Below are 5,837 nucleotides of genomic sequence, written 5' to 3'. Positions count from 1 at the left end.
CTAAGCCGTAAAGCATGGCATACTGAACTATCGAGTAGTCATCAGATCGAAGTTGCCAGACGTTCAAAACATCAGCTTCTACTCCTGCAGCAGGACTTTCACCTAGCATTGCATCAAGGACATAATTCTTCTATGCAGCAATGAGAATAATCCTCAAGTTACGGACCCAGTTCGTTTAGTTGCTACCATCATCTTTCAACTTAGCTTTCTCTAGGAACGCATTAAAATTCAAGGGAACGCTAGCTCGGGCCATTGATCTACAACATAGATATGCAAAACTATAGACTAAGTACATGATAAATTAAGTTCAGTTAATCAAATTACTAAAGAACTCCCACTTGAATAGACATCCCTCAAGTCATTTAAGTGATTCGTGATCCAAATAAACTAAACCATGTCCGATCATCACGTGAGATGGGTTAGTCATCAATGGTAAACATCTCTACGTTGATCATATCTACTATATGATTCACATTTGGCCTTTCGGTCTCCAGTGTTCCGAGACCATGTCTGTACAATGCTAGGCTCGTCAAGTTTAACCCAAGTATTCTGCATGTGCAAAATTGTCTTACACTCGTTGTATGTGAAGTAGAGTCTATCACACCCGATCATCATGTGGTGTCTCAACATGACGAACTGTAGCAACGGTGCATACTCAGGGAGAACACTTTTAGCTTGAAATTTAGTGAAGGGGCCATCTTATAATGCTACCATCATACTAAGCAAAATAAGATGCATAAAAGATAGACATCACATGCAATCAAAATATGTGACATGATATGGCCACCATCATCTTGTAATTTTGATCTCCATCTCCAAAGCATCATTATGATCTCCATCATCATCGGCTCGACACCTTGATCTCCATCGTTGCGTCGTGGTCGTCTCGCCAACTATTGCTTTTACAACTATTGCTAACTCATAGTGATAAAGTAAAGCAATTACATGGCGTTTGCATTTCATACAATAAAGAGACAACCATAAGGCTCCTGCCAGTTGCCTGATATCTTACAAAACATGATCATCTCATACAATAACATATATCACATCATGTCTTGACCATATCACATCACAACATACCCCGCAAAAACAAGTTAGACGTCCTCTACTTTGTTGTTGCAACTTTTACGTGGTTGCTACGGGTTTCTAGCAAGAACCGTTCTTACCTATGGCAAAAACCACAATGGTGATTTGTCAAGTTTGCTGTTTTAGCCTTCTTCAAGGACCGACTGTAGTCAAATTCGATTCAAGTAAAGTAGGAGAAACAGACACCCGCCAGCCACCTTTATGCAAAACTAGTTGCATGTCAGTCTCTGGAACCGGTCTCATGTGCGTGGACATGTAAGGTTGGTTCGGGCCGCTTCATACCACAATACCGCCGAATCAAAATAAGACATTTGTGGTAAGCAGTATGACTATCACCGCCCACAACTCTTTGTGTTCTACTCGTGCATATCATCTACACATAGACCTGGCTCATGATGCCACTGTTGGAAATCATTGCATGGAAAACAAAAAAAATCTACGCACACGCAATGATCTATCCATGGAGATGCATAGCAATGAGGGAGAGAGTGTGTCTACGTACCCTCATAGACCTTAAGCGGAAGCGTTTGACAATGCGGTTGATGTAGTCGAATTTCTTCGTGCTCCAACTGATCCAGTACCGAACGTATGGCACCTCCGCGTTCTGCACACGTTCAGCTCGGGGACGTCCTCTGCCTTCTTGATCCAGCAATACAGTGAGGTAGTAGATGAGTTCCGACAGCACGACGGCATGGTGATGGTGATGGTGATGTGATATCCACAAGGCTTCGCCTAAGCACTACAAAAATATGGCCGAGGGAGTACACGGTGGAGGGGGGCGCCGCACACGACTAAGACAATGTAATGTCCTTGTGTGGCGCCCCCTCCCCCACATATTTATATGTGGGAGGGGAGAGGAGGCAGGCTAGGGCAGCCAGGGTGCTCCCCAAGGGGCTGTTCGCCGGCCCTCGGGCTCCTGCCCTCCTGCCCCCCCCCCCCCTTCCTTGTATGGAGAAGGGGGGAGGAAAGAGGGGGGAGAGGGAAGGAAGGGGGAGTCCTACTCCGCACTTTCCTTTTCCTCCCCTCTTTCCTTCTCCTCCTCATAGGGCCAGCCTCTATAGGGGAGCCCCATCCCCTTGTGGGCTGGTGTGTTCCCTCTCTTGGCCCATAAGGCTCATAGCTTTGTCGGGGGTGCCCGAAACTCCTTTCAAGTGACCCCATAAGTACCCGGTACCCTCCGAAACACATCCGGTGTCCGAATACCATCGTCATATATATCAATCTTTACCTATTGGTCATGTCGAGACTCCTCGTCATGTCAATGATCACATCCGGGACTTCGAACAACATTCAGTCACCAAATCACATAACTCATATAACACTATATCATCAACGAACGTTAAGCGTGCGGACCCTACGGGTTCGAGAACTATGTAGACATGACCGAGACACCTCTCCGGTCAATAAACAATAGCGGAACATGGATGCCCATATTGGCTCCTACATATTCTATGAAGATCTTTAGCGGTCGAACTGTTACGACAACATACGTAATTCCCTTTGTCCATCGGGGTATGTTACTTTCCCGAGATTCGATCGTCGGTATCTCTATACCTAGTTCAATCTTGTCGCCGACCAGTCTCTTTGCTCGTTCCATAATGCATCACCTCCTGACTAACTCCTTAGTCGTTTGCTTGCAAGCGTATGATGTGTGTTACTGAGAGGGCCTAGAGATACCTCTCCGATACCCGAAGTGACAAATCCTAATCTCGATTTATGCCAACTCAACAAACACCTTCAAAGATACCTATAGAGCATCTTTATGATCACCCAATACGTTGTGACGTTTGATAGCACACAAGGCATTCCTCTGGTATTCGGGAGTTGCATAATCTCATAGTTGAAGGAATATGTATTTGACATGAAGAAAGCAATAGCAATAAAATTGAACGGTCATTATGCTAAGCTAACGGATGGGTCTTGTCCATCACATCATTATCCTAATGATGTGATCTCGTTATCAAATGACAGCTCATGTCCATGGTTAGGAAACCTTATCCATATTTGATCAACGAGCTAGTCTAGTAAAGGCTTACCAGGGACATGGTGTTTATGTATTCACACATGTATTTAAGTTTTCGATCAATACAATTCTAGCATGAATAATAAACCTTTATCATGAATAAGGAAATATATAACAACAACTTCATTATTGCATCTAGGGCATATTTCCTTCACTTTGCTTTGCATGCTTGATGCTAGCCGTGCAGTTTCATTCAGCTAACACATTTAGACTAGCAAACTATTTTGATGTTAGAGAGATCCTATGTAGCTTTCATCCATGGCTATACTTTTAATTTATAGTATTGTCATTGATTATATAGACATTTTGTATGAGATATAGGTCCAAGACAACGCAACAGCTCTTGTCTTTCTCCTAACTAAACATGTTAAATCCTTCTGACAGAAAGAACCTATTTGTGTTGGCTTTACATTTCTAAAGACGAGAGCATGTTTAAACAATGATGCAGCTGCATAAGTTCAATTGACTGCTCTTGATATGGCACGACACTTGACGGTAGTGAAATGAGGATCTATACATGACTACTCATCGTTTCCAGCTGCAATAATTCAAAAATTATGGTTTTGTATCTAAACTCTGATTTTGTTTTGCATGACCGGGATTTCCTCCCTATTTTCAAACATCCATATGGAGGTCAATCTTGTGTGCTCTACAATTAATCCTATGCTCGATGAAACTAAACACTAGAGTTTTTTGGTTATGCAATAGATAATTCGGTGGCCTTTGTTTCTATTACGCAGTGTCAAGGGCATTCCCACCAGGTCGAGTCACTAACAATAAAATGCCTGCACATCACCAACTCGCACTCAAATATACTCACACTTCTCCTTTGGCCAAAATAAAAAAGCAACGGGCGCAGCGTCCCGTCGTGCCCTCTGCCTACTAGTGGAAACTTGCATACGCTAGGCATTGTAACTTTTGACCCCAAAAAAAGAGACATGGTAAGTTACATGGGTGTGTCCGGGGTTTTTAGGGGTACTAGTATTTGTTTGTGGCCCCTGTTTGTTTATTTGTCTGTTTTTTCTTTGTTGAGCGAGAATTTTTTTTTGGACTACCGTGCAGTTCGAACATTAAAAATCCCAACAATTAATCCTATGCTCGATGAAACTAAACACTAGAGTTTTTTGGTTATGCAATAGATAATTCGGTGGCCTTTGTTTCTATTACGCAGTGTCAAGGGCATTCCCACCAGGTCGAGTCACTAACAATAAAATGCCTGCACATCACCAACTCGCACTCAAATATACTCACACTTCTCCTTTGGCCAAAATAAAAAAGCAACGGGCGCGGCGTCCCGTCGTGCCCTCTGCCTACTAGTGGAAACTTGCATACGCTAGGCATTGTAACTTTTGACCCCAAAAAAAGAGACATGGTAAGTTACATGGGTGTGTCCGGGGTTTTTAGGGGTACTAGTATTTGTTTGTGGCCCCTGTTTGTTTATTTGTCTGTTCTTTCTTTGTTGAGCGAGAATTTTTTTTTTTGGACTACCGTGCAGTTCGAACATTAAAAATCCCAACAAGTGAGGGGCGCAAATGATCGAACGCAGGATCGACTGCTTGTCAGCGAGCCTTGCTAACCACTTAACACTATTGGACTCCATTACTATAATGTAGCTCGGAACCTAATGAAGAATCAACAGCGACTGATGTTACACTCTTTTGAAACTTCAAAACACGAAAAAAGTGAGTATTTTTTAGTGCATTAAAAATTAGTATAAATAATTTTACTTGAACATTTTTTGAAAACGCAAACCTTCTTTGAACCTTTGAATAAATTTTGAAAAACATGAACGTTATCTAAACATCGTCAATTTTTGAAAGCTGGAAGAATTTTTGAAACTTCAATCAAAATTTGAAAATGTAAAACATTTAAGTAAAATATCATCCCACATCAACAGATAAACAAAGCCCCACTATGCATTGTTTGTTAGTTTTGTCTCTTTTTCTTGTTGTTTGTTTGTCGACCACGACACCCAGCCCAGAACAACGGAATTTCTCTGACTAGGCCAGCCCATTGGAATCAAACTGAAAGCGAGCAGTCACACGCAAAAATAATATGTCACGGATATTACGATTTGAACTGCATACCTCCTGTTGGAGCATGCATCTTGCTAGCCACTGCAAACAACGTGTTGTTGTCACAAATGAGTAGCGTCGGGTCTAAAGAACTAATGCCAGCGGCGTAATTGAACATTACTTGAAAATTGCAAACAAATTTTCAAATTCCAAACGCTTATCCAAAAATATGAAAAAAATTGTCAAACACAAGCAATTTAAAAATTTATGTACCTTTTCAAATTCCCGACCATTTTTGAATTATACACATAACTTGAAAATGAAAATATATTTAGAAATTCTAAATAATTTTTGAAAACGTGAATATTATTTGAATTGGTGAACACAATTTTTTAAAGCAAACACTTCTAAAAATTCTCGAATCTTTTTGGAAAGAGGAATATTTTTTGAATTCATGAACAAACTAGCCTTATGTACAAAAGAATGTGACTCAAAAGGGTGTATCTCATTTCTATACAACTATGAGATTTTGAAAAAAGGTGGGAAACTATCTCAATGCTTGCGAACTGAAATTTATAACAGAAGAAAAGTTGGGTCCCTCCGATTCGGTTGCATATCTTTAAAAATGCGTTGAATATGGGCTTGCAACTGGGACATTTAAAAAATGGGTTGGGCCCAAGAAATGAAAAATATACAATGTTGAGCAACTAAAA

The sequence above is a fragment of the Triticum dicoccoides genome, chromosome 5B (genome assembly GCF_002162155.2).
Source record: "Triticum dicoccoides isolate Atlit2015 ecotype Zavitan chromosome 5B, WEW_v2.0, whole genome shotgun sequence".
NCBI lineage: Eukaryota > Viridiplantae > Streptophyta > Magnoliopsida > Poales > Poaceae > Triticum > Triticum dicoccoides.
The sequence above is the reverse complement of the archived record's forward strand: the minus strand, read 5'-3'. Positions refer to the sequence as shown.